The sequence below is a fragment of the Lutra lutra genome, chromosome 11 (assembly GCF_902655055.1).
Source record: "Lutra lutra chromosome 11, mLutLut1.2, whole genome shotgun sequence".
In the NCBI taxonomy this organism is placed as follows: Eukaryota; Metazoa; Chordata; class Mammalia; order Carnivora; family Mustelidae; genus Lutra; species Lutra lutra.
In genome coordinates this window covers 31,339,388-31,356,563 of record NC_062288.1, presented here as the reverse complement: position 1 = coordinate 31,356,563, position 17,176 = coordinate 31,339,388, and the positions used below count along the sequence as shown (strand labels likewise).

The following is a 17,176-nucleotide window of genomic DNA, read 5'->3' as shown; positions in this document are numbered from 1 at the left end:
CATTTTTTAATATTTTCTGATGTCTATCAGTGTTCTGGCTCATCATGGTTTTCAATAAACAGTATTTATTTTTACCAGTTTCTTGATAAAAATTTAGCTTTTGGCTTCTATTTAAAGCTACGATGAATAACTTTTTAGACAAAATATTGCTTAATTATTGTCTAAGGATAAAGTCCTAGGAATAGAAGTGTTTTGTCAAAGAGTATGTGCTTTTTTTTTTTTAAGATTATATTTATTTACTTGACAGAGAGATAGAGAGCACAAGTAGGCTGAAAGGCAGGGAGAGGGAGAAGCAGGCTCTCAGCTGAGCAGGGAGCCCGATGCAGGGCTTGATCCCAGAACCCTGGGGTCATGAGCTGAAGGCAGACACTCAACCTGCTGAGCCACCCACGCACCCCCAAGAGTATATGCTTTTAAGGCTTTTGACACACACAAAGCCAAATTTCTCTCCCGAACTGTTGTGCTGATTTACATTCCTCTCAGTAGTATTTGAGTATCTGTTTCCTCTTTTATTTGCTCATATTCTTTTATTCAGTCATTGTCATTTTAACAAAAAAGTATATCTATTTATATTATATTTTTATTTCTATTCATATGAAATGTTTCACTATATGTTTGTTGTTTTCCTGTTGTGAAAGACTACTTCATGACTAGTGAATTTTGTCTTTTTCTTAATAACTAGAATTTTAAAAATACATAATGAAGTTGTAAATCTTGACAATCTGTTACAAATATGTTTCCTAGTTATTTGTGTTCTCATTTTATGTTATTTGGTCACAGAGGACTTCAAAGTTTTATGTAGTGAAATCTATCATTCTTTGCTTTTTTTGGTTTCTGCCTTTGTGCATATGTTTTTCTCAGATTTCCTTAGGTGATTGGTATTTGTGCTTGGTGATGAGCAAAAATCTTACATTGTCCTGTGTGAATGTGGTTTAAAACTTACATATTGTTTGCATATGCTTCTCAGTATTTATTTGCCAAATAAGAATTTTCTCCAGTGACTTAGACAAAATTGCAGTTCCCTAAGAACTTCTTGAACCATCAGTCTAAGATCTTTTGCGTTAAACTTCAGAGAGAGACACAGATCATAGAAAACAAGGGCATACATTCAGGGAACATGTTTCCATGGCGTGGCTTGTGTTGGAACATATTCTCCTTATCTTCTCTCCATATTTTCTCTGTGTCCAGAGTCTTATAACTTGCATTGACTCTTGAGGCAGTGAGATCCTCATTCATCAAACAGATTGAACTTGTTCATCATGCCCAATTTACATGTACAGGAAATTGGACTGGTTCTTTTTGGGTGCAAATTGTGTTTCCCCTTTGAAAATAATTTAACTGGAATACTGCAATTATGAGGCATTCCAATTCATTTGCCTTTTTCCATCTTAGGGAACCATACGAATCAATGCTAACCTAGGAAAGAAGCTAACATCTTTTCTTGGATTAAAAATTGGAAGTGACTTTTCTGGTGGTATAAAAAGCAAGATCTGTTCACTTTAGGCTGAGGATGTTAATGACAAGTCATTTAGTGTTCATTTGTTTTTGGATTTTATTTCTAAATGATCTGGACTTTTTCTGTTTGGACAAAAAGAAACATGTTTATAATGAAGGGGATCAGAGAATAGAAGCAAGCCAAACATGCCAAGATGGTAACTGCTGATACCTTTGTACAGATCCATTCAGATCCCTTTCATGATATATATAGTCATTCATGCATTTTATAAAAATATGGTCATGTTATAATCATATCACGAACATATTGCCATGTCAGAGTAGATGTATACAGTTTAAAATAAATGCACCACAGGCTACTGTGTGGGTGCATCAAAATATAATGTGGCAGTTCCCCATTGTCTGTCATTTAGAATGTTTTCTACTTTTTGATATTACATGTGTGTAATAAACATTACTGTAGCTATATCTTTGCTATATCTAGATATTTACCTTTACATATTTCCTTAGGACAAATTCCCCAAGATGGGATGTCTCCAATTTCCTAATCTCTGAATCTTATAAAATTTTTTTTTTTAAAGATTTTATTTATTTATTTGACAGAGAGAGATCACAAGCAGGCAGAGAGGCAGGCACAGAGACAGGAGGAAGCAGGCTCCCTGCTGAGCAGAGAGCCCGATGCGGAACTCGATCCCAGGACTCCGAGATCATGACCTGAGCCGAAGGCAGCGGCTTAACCCACTGAGCCACCCAGGCGCCCCTTATAAAATTTTTTTTAATTGGAATTGCCAGGAATGTGAAAAATATAGCTTGGGTACCTTTTAAAAATGTATTACATGAAATCAAATAAAAATCCTTTACATTTAAAGACATTGTTTATCTTTCTATTTCTCTCTCACTGGCAATTCATCTTCCCCTCTAATTTATTTTCTTCATTGTAGAAAACAAATGTGAAAGGGTCAGTGTGATAGGAACTCTAGATTTTTTTTTTTTTTTAAGATTTTGTTTATTTGACACAAATCACAAGTAGGCAGAAAGGCAGGCAGAGAGAAGTGGAGGAGAAGCAAGCTCCCTGCCCAGCAGAGAGCCCAATGTGGGGCTCGATCCCAGGACCCTGGGATCATGACCTGAGCTGAAGGCAGAGGCTATAACCCACTGAGCCACCCAGGCATCCCGGGAATTCTAGATTTGCTTGCTATCTTTATTCTTTTTGAAACATCAGTTGTGTGTGTGTGGTGGAGGGCATGGGGGTTAATTTTAAGGACAGGTTTTTGGAATGGAGGTGTTTATTCTTCTGACCATGCCTATTCTATCTATTTTGACATTTGGAAAAGTTCTTACAGTTGACCTTACTGTTGACTGATGATTACTTACCTTGTGTTCAGCTTCTGCCCTCTCCTTTTCCATGGACATGTAGTTGCTGAGCAAGATGACAGATATAGAGAAAAGATAGGTCCTGTGTCTCTCAGCATGGTCATGCAATCTGGTGTGGCTAATACTGTAATCGGGTCACTTCTTATATAATTGAGTAAAGCAATTGGAACATTAACTGTAAGTTATTTGGGTAGTGCTCTGTTTTCTATTTTGGGTTCTCTTCCTCACAAGTCTGAAAACTTTGTAACCTTGAACTTTATAATTTTATCAATGATGAGTGATCTGATTCTGAAAATGAAGCTACAGATTGGGGCTAAAATATTCCAGGATACAGAAATACCAAGATGCAGAACAGATTCGTTGTCAACAAAGTCTTTGAGAAATGGTGACTATCTCTCTCTTTCCTGAAGGTTAAGAAAGAATTGTCGACTTGTTTGCTTTCATGTGTTTAGATTTGTTTGTCTCGGGTTTCAGTTTCTGCTGTGAATCACTGAGCCCAGAAAAGGGCACAGCGCTAATTTAGGAAAAGACCTGAGTGTGTGAAGGTAATCACACCTTCAGAGAGAGATTTGTTGCCTGGAGAAGAAATGGTACTGTTATTTCCACTGCTTTAATTAAGGCATTGGCCAATGCAGTCTTGTTGACTGACAACCCATTTTAGGAAAACCTGTTGTCTTTCAAGCTGAAATCGGAAATGTAGTGATATTATCAGTAGAAAAAAATTTTTCATTTTTGAAGGATTTGAAACAGGCCTTTGACCTAGATAGTGTTTGTTAGTGTAGGATTAAATTGTTGAAAAAACTGCAGGCAGAGAGTAGCAAAGACCGGGGATTAAAATTGGTGTCAGGAAAATTTTAGGCAGATAATTTGTGTCCACTGACACAAATAGGTTATACGAATATAATTTTACAGTTCACAACCAATTTATCAGTTTTATGTGTGGTCCTAGATTTTGATAGAGAATTGTTTTAGTAAAGATTGTTTTGATAAAAAATTAAAGCCCAAAAGGTATTTTTTGCATATATTGCAAAAATTTACGAAATATATGAGGACAGACTTTGTAATATACTACATGATTATTTCCTGGAAACAGAAATCTGTCATTCTATTAACATACACGAATACTCTTATTTGTATAGGGTTGATTTATAGTCACAGCAGTTAACTTTTTTCCTACAACGAACTACTTTTTTTTACAGCTTTATTGAAAGATGATTTATATACAAAAAGCTATACGTAGGGGTGCCTGCGTGGCTCAGTAGGTTAAAGCCTCTGCCTTCAGCTCAGGTCATGATCCCAGGATCCTGGGATCGAGCCCCGCGTCGGGGCTCTCTGCTCAGCAGGGAGCCTGCTTCCTCCTCTCTCTCTGCCTCCCTCTCTGCCTACTTGTGATCTCTGTCAAATAAATAAATAAAATCTTTAAAAAAAAAAGCTATACATATTTAATGTAGACAATTTGTGAGTTTGGACGTATGCATACATTTGTTGAATCACCATCATAATCAAGGTAATGAACATATCTATCATCTCCAGAAGTTTTCTTGCATAGAGTGAATCAAACAATGTTCAGTTTATATGCAGTTTGGTTTTACTATTTTCTCATGTAAATATAGTTCTATATTATAGGAACCAATAGCTGTCTAATGAAATTGGGTGAGAGAAAAAGTTTGCTGATTTCTTTATTTTTTTTTAAAGATTTTATTTATTTATTTCACAGAGAGCACAAGTAAGCAGAGCTGCAGGCAGAGGGAGAGAGAGAAGCAGGCTCTCTGCTGAGCAGGGAGCCCGATGGAGGGCTCCATCTCAGGACCCTGGAATCATGACCGGAGCCAAGGCAGCCGCTTAACCAACTGAGCCACCCAGGCGCCCCTAAAGTTTGCTAATTTCTTATATTAAATGGGCGCTTTGTATAAGTCAGTATTTGAATTTTAAAATCTATACCATATTTGCTTCACTTCAGCAATTTTTTTTGGTTATTCCTTTTACCTTTATATTATTTAGGAATCACATTATTGTGACTATTTTTGAATAGAGTAGATAATGTGTGACATTGAAGGGATTGATATTCTGGAAATAAAGCTGTGTTCAACTATTATGTTTAGCTTCTTCTTACAGCCCCATTTTAACCAAATCCAGTATTACCAGATAATTGTCTGGAAATGTCACTTATTTAACCATTCACCCTTTTACCGTATACATTTAAATCTTGGTTGTGGTGATAATTTTGGTCTGTAAAGTTGCCGCAAAGACTGAATTAACAATACTGAACCTTTGCTCCCAGTGGAAATAGGAGACTCTGGTTACAACATTTTCATCAGCTGATCAAAACATAACCTTGTGTTTGTGTATGTTTCCATTTAAAAACATCTTATTTAATATACATTGTTAACTCAATGATATGGAAGTCATGACCAAGGACACTATAACTCACTCTTGAAGGAAGCTTATGTGATACATGTGTTTTCTCCATAAGGTATGTCACAACCTTCAGCACTATGCTTGGGGCCATTTTAAAAGGTGAAATCACCCGTATATAGCGGAAAAAAAAAAAAAAAAAAGGCAAAAAACCTGACACAAAATGTGCTGCCCAAAGGACACTTATTTAGGACATGAGAGGTGAAACAGGAAGGCATTGTGTCATCTTGTTTGATTTCAGCTGGGAACATACATGTTGGGTGACTCAAATTTTTTGCCACTCTGGGCATGGCTGTGAATGATGTGAGAGCACCATGAGTATTGCCCTTGGGGTTACAGATAAATTTTAGCAAGCAGAAGAATTTGCAGATGCAGCCCATGCAAAAAATGAGAATCAACTGTAGCTGTTTTTGGAAATACTTTGAAATATTTCTAAAATGAAATAGAATTGGACATAATTTAAGCTTAACTTGATGCTGTAAGCTCATTATGAAGATGCTTATGAGGATGATTCAACAGGATTTGAGGGTCTGTCATTGCTGCTCCCAATGTGTCTGACCCCATCCCAATGTCCTCAGTGGTTCACCCTTGTCCTCTTTACCCCTTGCCCGTCCATCCCTCCAACCCAGCCGGTACTTCTCACTGTGGCAGCTTTAGGTACCTAACACCTTCGTTCCGTTTCTTGCTGCTCCTAATGTGCTGTCTCCTATAACCTGGGAGGAACCTGGAGATTTTAGGAGAAAGCAGAAAACCACACTTACTGAATGATTAAGAATAGTTTTTAGATATAAGTTAAACTCCATCAACTTTAGAATGAGACTGAGAGAAGAACGATAGTGCATTTGTGACACTGATTTCCCTGCTGACTCCGAGGCTCCTGTTTTGTTAACATTTTGTTTTCTACAATGTGTAAGTTAATTCAGAATGGCAGAGTTTCTGCCATTAGGTCCGTGTGGACCAACACTCAAGTTTGGGTTAATTTAACATCTTGAGCTGTATTTTCTTTTGAGAGTATATATAAACAGTGGTAGAAAGCAGAATTCTGTTGGTCATTTTTGCATACATTCCTGTATATAGGTACTGTATTTTCATTTTATAAGATTGGATGCTGAGGTCTGGAAACAAGCTCAGTATCTTAGAGTAATAGCAGAACTGATGAGGAAGTCTGCCAAATTCTTTGTCCAGTGTTCGATCACATTGCTACCACATTTATAGAATTTTGTTTTACTTCTTTCTTCTGCAGGCCAGCTTTAAGTTTTTTCATGGTCAATTTTCTAGAGGCTTCTTAATCATTAAATTTCTTGGGATTTAGTCCAGTGACTTACTCCCTGGTCTAGTGGCAAACGCAGGCTGTGTGAAATTTATTCCCTTCTATGAACAGTTGCCGATTTAGAGCTACCTTCTGCCAAAGGACCCATTTCAGATACGATTTTTGTTAGACTTTGCTTATGCCAATTGGAATGTCCTTTTAATCCCTGCTTCTCTAAGATTTAGTTTCAATCATATTTTTGTTGCTGTGCAGTATCTGTCAGGGTGTTATACATTGTTAATGCCAAAACGATCACTCGCTCAAGATAGAGACATGATGTAATTGAGTAAAACCTAATGATTGCATATAGATCTGTACTACTTAATACTATAGCCACTAGCCACATGTGAGTGTTGACCACATGAATTGTGGCTAGTCCAAACCGAGATGTGTTGTAAGTCCAGAACTCACACTGATTTCCACAATTCAATACAAATAAAAGTATGTAGTTTTTCATTAATATCTTATATGCTTAAATATTTAAATGATTATACTAGTTCAAGATATAGTTTTATAATTAATTTTACCTCTTTCTTTTCCCTTTTTAATGTGGCTACTAGAAAACTTAAAATTACATATGTGAGTCACGTTTATACTTTATAGTCTATTTCTTTTGGGATGTTATATAGCTGGTATCAATGTTATGCTGGATGTTTAAAATGTACGGACCCTCTCTCTTATTTCCTTCTCTGATCTCTCCTCCCCTACTTTGAATACACCTGTTATGTTGTCCTTTGGTAGAAGGTAAGAAATATAATACCCTTGTCCAATGACGAACTCCCTAGTGGTTCACCAACTACACTTCTCATTATAGGTAGTAGTTATTTACTCCATAGAAGTTCCCAAGATACCAAATTAGTAAAAACTGAGTAATATAAGAATACACACACACACACACACACACACACACACACACACGAGGAAGTTAAACCAATTGGCAATTTAGAGAACTCACCAAAGGTGAAAAAATGTATTGAAAATTGGCTGAAAGGAGATTTGGAATAAATATCAACAATCCGTGCTCAAGAGACTTTTTTTGAAATTTTTTACTGTCAGTCAATAAGAACTGAATATTACCAGGGTGTTGAGTAGCATGCATTTTAAAAGGCTGGATGCTATTGTCCAGTATATAGAGGTGGGTGCACTCCAGGATACATTATGCTCTTTATTATTTTGCTTAGTGTAGCATCAAGGACAATTTTTTAAAAAAGATTTTATTTATTTATTTGACAGACAGAGATCCCAAGTAGGCAGAGAAGCAGGCAGAGAGAGGGGGGGAAGCAGGCTCCCTGCTGAGCAGAGAGCCTGATGTGGGGCTCAATCCGAGGACCCTGAGATCATGACCTGAGCCGAAGGCAGAGGCTTTTTTTTTTTTTTTTAAAGATTTATTTATTTATTTATTTGACAGAGAGAGATCACAAGTAGTCAGAGAGGCAGACAGAGAGAGGGGGGAAGCAGGCTCCCCATTGAGCAGAGAGCCTGATGCGGGGCTCGATCCCAGGACCCTGGGATCATGACCTGAGCCGAAGGCAGAGGCTTTAACCCACTGAGCCACCCAGGCGCCCCTCAAGGACAATTTTTATTTGCAAATTTGCTTTGTGGTTGTATTTTTAGATTTCTAAAGCCCTTACTATAAAAGCAGCATTGTACTCATTTGAATTTAGACAATGCAAATATATATATTTATTTTTATACATATATTATATATATCATGTATATTTTATATGTTATTTATATTTATTTTTTATATATTATACCCTACACACACACACACACAAAAACACTAGTTTTAATATGCTTATCACAATTAAGTCTCTACCTTTAGGCAACAATGGAGATCCATCTCTAATATTTGCTGGTGAATTTAATGTTTGATATCATGTGATAGGTTAAAAAAAAAGTAATTGAAAAAAGGCTATCCACTTGCTGGCTATAGAAGGAAATGGTATATTCTGGCTCAGAAATAATGTTGATGTAGTGGTGCTGGCAGTATTCTTTTCCTCTGAATGTTTTGTAAGGGTATCCTCTCTGGATTTCTCTGTTCTGTGGAGCTGGTTTTAGATTTGGTTAGTTACATTAGGCAAAAAAAGTGCCATAGCATGAAATAATTGATCATTTTATTTCTTGTTCATCACAACTGATCACTTTAGGTATCTATTTGAGCTGGTTTTCTCTATGCTGGGTCAGTGCTCTTTGAAATGTCAACAAGTTAGACTAGTTACTAGGTTAGAGGTTAGGCCTTAGCTAACTGAACATGATAGCTTCACCTCGCTGATGGTAAACATGCTCTTAACACTTAGGCAAGCCTGAAGTTGGGCAAGATCCTACAACATGAAGCCCATTTTATAATAAAGTGATGAATATCTCATCCAGTTTATTGACTACTGTCCTGAAAGTGAGAGACAGAATGGTGGAATGGGTACAAAATGGTTGTAAGTGTATCCATTGTTTACCCTGGTGATCCCGAGGCTGACGGGGAGCTGGGGCTCATAGCTCCTGGCCTGCTGGCCTGCATCATGTGTGAGTATTGTACTGTATATCTCTAGAAGATGGTTTCTGCCAAATGCTTATGGCTTTTGTGCCATTTTGAAGTTGAAAAATCCCAAGTTGAACCATCCTAAGGTGGGGACCCCCCTGTAGCTGTAGAATGATGATATGTAGGAAATATTAAATGCAAATTCCACTGCAAAGTTTGACAACAGCCGCAGGCACAGACTTTGTTTCTGAATCTGGAAAAAAAATTTTTTTTGGAGAAGTGCAGTGCTTTGAATTTGGGCCTTTTCTTTTTAAATGAATTTACTTAGACCCTTCAAAGGTAGTATGTATAAGAACAGCTTAAACACTGAGGTTTTAAAGGGTGTTCTTTAAAGCTTTCCTAGGTTTATTGGAGGAAAACATAAGAGCTCATAACTCTGCACACATACCTTCATTCTAGTGCAAAGAATATTAATAGGTCACTTTCAAGATAAACTTACAGAACACTTGGTGAGTACACTTCATCATTATTAGTTTGCTTGATAACCAGTGGTTATTTTGAGCCTTCTTAGGGATAAGGGTGAGAAGACCAGAGACCAGTTTTAGGAACACCGGTCTATTTATGCCTCCTCTAGGTGCTCACCTGCTTTCCTGGACTGTTGGATTAGCCTCTGGCCTGACTTCACATGTGAAATAGCTATTTCTTCCTGATCCTTCCTTATCCTGAACCATTCCACTGACTAATTAAACTCTGACACCTCTGTCAGTAAAAGCTCCCATATACTCTGTCCTCAAACTATTTTTCTAGTGTTTTCTTTCTTTCCTTTTTTTTTTTTTTTAAACTGCTCCTTTTCATACTCCACTCCCAAGCCATACTGTTCTCTCCCAGTTCTTGCAATAAGTACTACAATGTGCGCCTCAGTGCATGTCTCCATAATGTTCCCTCTGTGCGGGACACCTTTTCGCTCTGTTCCCAACTTCTTTTCTGTCTGTTGAGATCCTACCCATAGACATAATCCCTCTCTCCTCTGTGAAGCTGCTCTGGGATCTCTTGGGCAGAAGTCAGTGCTCTCTCTGCTTACCCGTTCAAGTTACACCTTCGTGATGATCCCTGTCATCCTACATGCTGACTTGTTGAATCGATGTCTTATGTGTCCTATGCTGAAGATGCATGCTCATGTCTTACAGGTCTCTTTTCTATCAGCAGTGCTTAACTGAAATTGGAAATGTAAATATTTTTTGATTCATGAATTAAAGAACACAGATAAGTTCACTTCCCTTCCAAGTATTCTAAATCCGATGTACTACTACTCATGGATTGTTTTCCATTTACCAAATGGGTTTTCTGTGGTTTCTTCTGGTTTCTCTGATTACTTTTTTTTATCTTAAACTCACAGAAATGTTGCAAGAGTAGTACAAGGAACTCCTGCCTAATTATAACTATTAAACAGATTCACTGTTTATTTTTTCCTCTTAATTACTTTATTCTTTCTCTGTGTGTGTGTGTGTGTGTGTGTGTACATGTGTGTGAACCATTTGAGAGTAATTTGGAGACACCGTGTTCCTTTGCAAGGAACAAGATCATTTTCCAGCGTAATCATGGTATGATCAGAATCAGGATATATTATATTGATACTTTATTCCTATCTGTAGTTCATATGCAAATTTCATCAATTCTAGGAATTACTTTCATGACTATTTTTTCCCTAGTCCTGTACAGTCTAGGATCCCAGATTACATTTTGTTGTCGTATCTGTTCAGCTTTCTTCAATCTGGAACAGTTCCTCAATGTTAAGAGTTTTTTTTTTCCCCCCTCACATTTCTCAAGAGTATAGGCCTGCTATTTTGTAGGATGTCCCTTAAATTGGATTTGTAGGATATTTCTTCATGATTAAATTGAGATTATATATTTTTGACCCAGTAACAAATAATACTATGTCCTTGCCAGTATATCATATCAGGAGATATTTGTCCTGGCATTGATGGTAACTTTGGTCATATTGTTAGGTCTGCCAGCACCTTCCATTTCTAAAAGTACTGTTTTTCCTTTGTAAGCAATTAGTTATTTGTGGGCTACACATTTAGGCTTTATGAATATCCTGGTCCCTATCAAACTTTTACCCATTGGTTTTTAGCCACCATCAATGGTTTTCTAACATCAATATTCCTTCCCTGCTTATTAGTTAACCTTCTACGGAGAAGAAGGCCTTTCTTTTCTTATTGATACCAATATGTATTGGTGGATTCCATAGTTTAGCCAATAATTTTGAGTATTTATTTTGATGTACAAATTGGCCCCGAGTCAGCCACTCAGAGACCTGTCAAGCTAGCTGCAGGTTCACTTTCACCTGTTTCATTTAGTTTTTAACACTTTCTTGCTTCCTGGGATAGGATGTTCTAGGCTTACTGTATAATTCTCTGTTCAGCCCTTGAATTAGCTTTTTCTTCAAGGAGCCCTAATTCCTTTGGGGATGGTGTTTAGAAAGTGAGATCTGGGAGCCAACCCTGTTTGTTATACTGGGTGTCATGTTTTCTAGATCTCATTAGTAGACAAAACTGGAAAATCTGTGCTTGTGTTTGTGTGTATGCATACACATATATGCATATGTATTTTATTTAGGTCTGTATCTCTTCATGTTAAAAGCTACAGGTTTATATTGGTAATGCCAATTTCAACCTAAAACACCAGGTATGCTCATGTTTTCTTCCTTTCTATATGTGAAATTCTCTTTTCACCAGTGGGAAATGTGATTTCAGTTATACCCAAGGTATACAATACTCATTTGCCCAAGTCTAGGATGGACAGAAAGTAGTTTGAGAATTACTAGCTCATACTCCTGCAAAAAGTAAACCTGCTAAGTAGAATTCAATATTTATTTATTTACTTTTTTGAGGTACAAAGCACACAAAATCAAGGGCACAATCCTAAGTGTGCAATGCAAGTTTGACACATGCACATGTCTGTGTGACCCATCTGTACCAAGACAAAGGATATTTATGTCACTGAAAAAGCTCTCTTGTATTCCTTACCAGTTAATTCTCTTTCCAACTCTGCTGCCAAGATGCAGTAACTTTTCTGACTCTCCAAATCATGGTTTAGTTTTGCCAGTTCTAGAATTTTATATAAATGGAGTGATATAGTATATTTTGTGTGTGCATCTGGCTTTTTTCACTTTTCATCATGTTTTTGAGATTCATCCACATTGTTTTATATACCAGCAATTTGTTCTTTTGAAAATTGCTTAAACAGTATTCCCTTTTGTAATTGTATCACTATTTGTTTATCCATTCTTCTGCTGATGGACATTTGGGTTGGTTTTTTATCTATTAGGATAAAGTAAGTGGCTATCAACATTCCAAGGGGATCTCTTTGAGGACATTTTGTTTTTGTATTTTGGAGTAATATCTTAGGAATGGAATGGTAGGAAAGGATAGGCATTGATTTACCTGTGTTAGAAACTGCCAAGCACTTGTTCAAAAGTGGTTGTACTGTTTGTTTTTTTCACTTCTATTTGCAAGATATGGGTGTTGCATTTGCTTTATACCCTTGTCAACATTCTGAGTTTTCCCTCCACCTAACTATAGCAAGTGTAGTGTAGGAGTATCTACGATTTTAATTTGCATTTCCCTGGTGCCCAGTGATGAAAGCACATTTTCATGTGTGTCTCAGTCACTTGTATATGTATCTTTGTGAAGTTTCTGTTGAGGTCCTGTGCAGATTTTAAATCTGGTTGTTTTTACTATAGAGTTGTAGGAGCTCTTTATATATATTTATATATTCTGAATGTGAATTCTTTGCCAGAACTATGTTTTCAGAGTATTCTACCCAGTCTGTGACTTGCCTAATCTTTTTTCTTAATATTACCTTCATTGAGCCGGAATTTTAAATTTCAATAAAGTCTAATTTATCCTTTTCCTTCTTCTATAATTGTTGCATTCTTACCCTGCCCAAGGAAGTCTTAGCCCTGGGGCACCTGGGTGGCTCAGTCATTAAACATCTGCCTTTGGCTCAGGTCATGATCCCAGGGTCCTGGGCTTGAGCCCCACATGGGCCTCCTTACTTGGCGGGAAGCCTACTTCTCCCTCTCTCACTCCCTCTGTTAGTGTTCCCTCTCGCACTGTTTCTCTCTGTCAAATAAATAAGTAAAATCTTAAAAAAAAATCTTGGCCTTTGTCTTGAAGATACTCGTCTGTTTTCTTCTACAAGTTTTATAGTTTTAACTTTAAATTTAGGTCCATGATTTATCTTGAATTAATTGTTTTGTGCAGGTGTGACATGAGGGGTTAAGGTTGATCTGTTTATCTGTATGGATATTCAATTGTTCCAGCGCCATTTATTGAAAGGACGGTTTTTCCCCCATTGGATTCCTTTGGCACGCTTTTAGAAAATCAGTTGCCCACGTCAGTGTGAGTTCCCTGAATAATCTTAATTACAAACGTGACTTTTTCATTGAGCTGTTACTTTATATTTTAAGCGGCATTCATAAAAACTCTTACTCAGCTTTAATCTGGGGAAAATTTGTTCTGGTTTGACCACCTTTTTTATCAACTGTCAAGATAAGTTGGCGTGTGATTTGCTCTGGGGTGAAATCTATCAGTGGGGCCTCACACATGTGCCATGAGCTTCTCTCAGCATTGTCCTTTTGCCAATATAGAAAGCTTCCTGGGTAGTTGCTTTTCTCACCCTGCTTAAGAAATCTGACTTTAATAATGCAGTAAGTCAGACTTTCATTTTTATTAAAGCATATGTGTCAAGATGCTTATAACAAATAAAGGCGACTGCCATGCTTCTCTTTTTTTTTCTTTCTTTTTTTAGACCTTTCACTCATAGTGGCTTTAGGGCTTCCTCTGCCATTACCATGTCCCATGGCTTCATGGTAACAACGTGCTGCTGAGCATTAGGTGTTCAGCTGACGATGGGCCCCCGGCAGCCGTCCGCCCGCGACCTCGAGAGTGTGTGTGGGAAACCGCTGTGCTGGGTGACGGTGGCTTTCTGGACCCCGCTGCAGCGGGGCAGGAATAATGGCCAATGCCTGGGGCTGGCCAGCTCAAGGCTCCCCAGAAGCCTTGCTTTCCGCAGCATCTCGTGCCCAGCGACCTGTGAGAGAGCCTCCCAGTGTGCCGTGGGAGCTCCCCATGGCCAACAAGGCAGCAGCATTATGCTGGCAGTGTGGACACGCATTGAATTTGTATTAGCTTCTTTTGTAAAGCAAAGTGCAAGGACATAATGAAATAAGTAACGTGTGTAGAAACATTGATTTTTGTCTCATCCTGGTGCACAGAGGCCAGGTCTGTCCTCTGCTCTGGTGCTCAAAGGGGGCAGATCTCCAGAAGGCCCCTCTATTTTGCATTTGTTTTGGCAATAAGCACATTCTTCCTTTGTGGTCCCCACCCACCCAGGACCGAGGGGCATCTGTTGTCATATCCATTATTTATCGGTGAGAAACAGTTTTACTTAATTATCTTCCCTGCCGCTGGAGGCCCGGCTTAGCTCTCTCCCTTTCCAAGGGATAATAGGACTCGATGCTGCTAATACGTTTTAATTAGTGAGCTCTTGGCAAAGCCAGCGCCTCACACTTAGTTCTTTAGATGGCTTTGTAGATAAGAACTTGGACAGCACAATGAGCCGGGGAGCGGCATGCATGCCTCCCGAGAGCCGCGTTCAACTCCCACGGCGGCCCAGCGAAGCCTGCGTTCTCTCAGCACCCTTGTTCCTGCCTGACCCTGACGAAGTGGCAGGACCGCTTTCTGGGCTACTTCATGGGGCTCCTTTGTGTTGGACCTTGCCCTGCTTTGGAGGAAAACGAGCTCTTTCTTCCCACATGGTGCAGCTCGGCATCTGAGAGAAAGGCATAGCTCATGCTTTCTTGTCAGAGCGCCAGCTCCTCCGTTTTAAAGCAAGACATTTGAACCACGATGTGCTTTCAGGCACTTTTGAGCTCTAAGCTTAGAATCTTTAATGAGTGTTGAAGTTCTGGAGATGGGTAAACCATAATAGCAGGAATTGAGGACCCAAGGAGAGGAGTCCTTGGCTGGCACCGCGCTTGGATGGCCTTGGGAAAATGGTAGTTTCACTGGGGCTCTGCAAAGCGCCTCTGTCTTTGCATTTGTAAAAATGCAGGGCGGGCCCTTCCTATATCCCGCTTGTCCCTTAGCTTTCTTTGAAAATAAACAAGGTGGTATTTTTCTCTGGGCAGATTAACATGTGATTTTACAGCTTTATAGTTTTCCAGATACCTTCATTTCAAATGCAGGTGGTATTAGTTTCTTTTGAGGGGCATAAACTCAGCCTCTGAGAAGTTGGGGGATGGTCCCCACCATTACCTGCTGGTCCACGCCAGGGCTGGAGGTAAGAACCCAAGGGTCTAACTCCTGATATTAAGGGTGTCCCACGGTGATGTATAATCACTGAGAGATCTGCTTCACAGTTCTTCTTTGCCCTGGAGGCAGTTCATAACTGAGAACGCAAGGAGATGAGTTCTCTAGATTTTTAGTTTAGAAAACCGCCCTGTGTTCGCTGTCCCCTAAAGCACGGCCTGCCAAGAGGGGGCAGAGCTACGGAACTTTTGTGACTCCCTGTTTACTCACGTATGTAGCAACAGGGAGCCTCTGGGGAGATTAAGGTGGTGATAGTAATTAACACTTTCCCTCCTCTTGGAAGGGCCAAACCCAAGCCCCCAAAGCCAGAGAGAATGTCTGGGCCAGTGTGTATCAGGGGAGGTTTGGAAGGAGCATGGTTCACGGCTTACCTGCAGTTACTGTCGGCAGGTAGCTCACAGAAGGGCCCCGTGTGTACTCAGGTGAAGAGGTGGGGGGAGGGACAGCTAGGTATGAACAGGGCAGAAGCATCAAGCCCCACATGCCAGAGCTTCACAACATCCTCTGGAACTGGAAGGTAGGGGGTCAAGTTTCAGAAGGTCCTCAGTGTTAAGGACACAGTAGCTGATCGAGTGGGAGACTTGTTGGGCTTTCCTGGGAGATGTACCCCAGTTACGTGCCTGATGTTCACGCCTGAGGAGAGAGCATTCTGCTTATCACTGCTGGGTCTAGAGGAGATACAACCCCCCAACCCCTCCACCCCCAGCATCTTGTGTGTCTTTGTGGAGGGAACACTTCCTGCTCGCATGCTTTGCCTACCCTAAGAACACCTGGTGGGTAGAAAGCTTCTGTATGTAGCACTCATATGGGAGAAGAGGCCATGTCCATGGCAACAATTATTTGCCGCTGGCATCGGATGGAGAGGTGGTGGGGCCAACAGACTGGGGAGTGCTGCTGCCCAGGCAGCCTCCACCCCCTTGGCTTTTCCTTGGTCTTGGCCAGGGCCAGTGTCTGGGGCCCAGAGGAGGGTGCACAGGCCGCTCCTTCCCCATCTCAGCCAGAACTCGTAACTGGCACGTGCAACCTGTGTTAGCAGGGATGGACAACCTGGCTTTGAACTGGGTTGGACTGATTTGTAAAGTAGAAGTGACTGGGAACGTGGTTGCCTCGGACTGAGATGGCTCCAGTTGGCAAGTTAGTTTGACCTTTACCCAACTGGATGGGATCCTTGACTTTGGGATTGGTAACATTTAATGAGGGGGGAAAAAAGGCACGGTGTTGAGAGTCTTCAGCCAAATCTGACAGAACAGATCAGCTGTGACTTGCAGCTCTGGTGGATCACAGTTTACTCCACTAAGTTCAGATGTGCATAGAAAATAAAGCTGCTGCATTTTTCATAACAGAATCTCCTTAATCTGTTTAACGATGCGTCTAGCCCTTCTGGGGCTTCAGACAACACGCGAGCTTCAGACACACCTGCCCTACCACTTGCTTGCACACCCTCTTGTTTCTCCTCACGGCCGCCGGAGAGCCTCATGCAGTGGGCTTTCCTCTTCTGGTTGGACCCCGTTTTCCTTCATGTCATTTCTTGGCAGAATGTTTTCCCAGGAAGCCTAATTCACATAGGAAAGCAACAAACAATCCACTCTTCTCCCTGCTACACCTCTCATGTGATGTTCCCCCAGTTCTGAACTACAGTATTTCTGTGTATAAGTGAAGAATCTTTTGTAGAAGAAGCTAAGAGAAGTCAAGGAGATGTCCCGGGCCACACATCTAGGAAGAGACAGAATCGAGATCGAAACCCCTCCCTCCCTGATGCTGCCCCCCAGA

General features: G+C 39.9%; 1 protein-coding gene across 1 annotated transcript in view; it reads left to right on the top strand.

Moving 5' to 3' along the window:
* ELAPOR2 (endosome-lysosome associated apoptosis and autophagy regulator family member 2) overlaps window positions 1-17,176 on the top strand; it is a 174,970-nt gene that overhangs the window by 30,043 nt on the left and 127,751 nt on the right. The window lies entirely within an intron of this gene.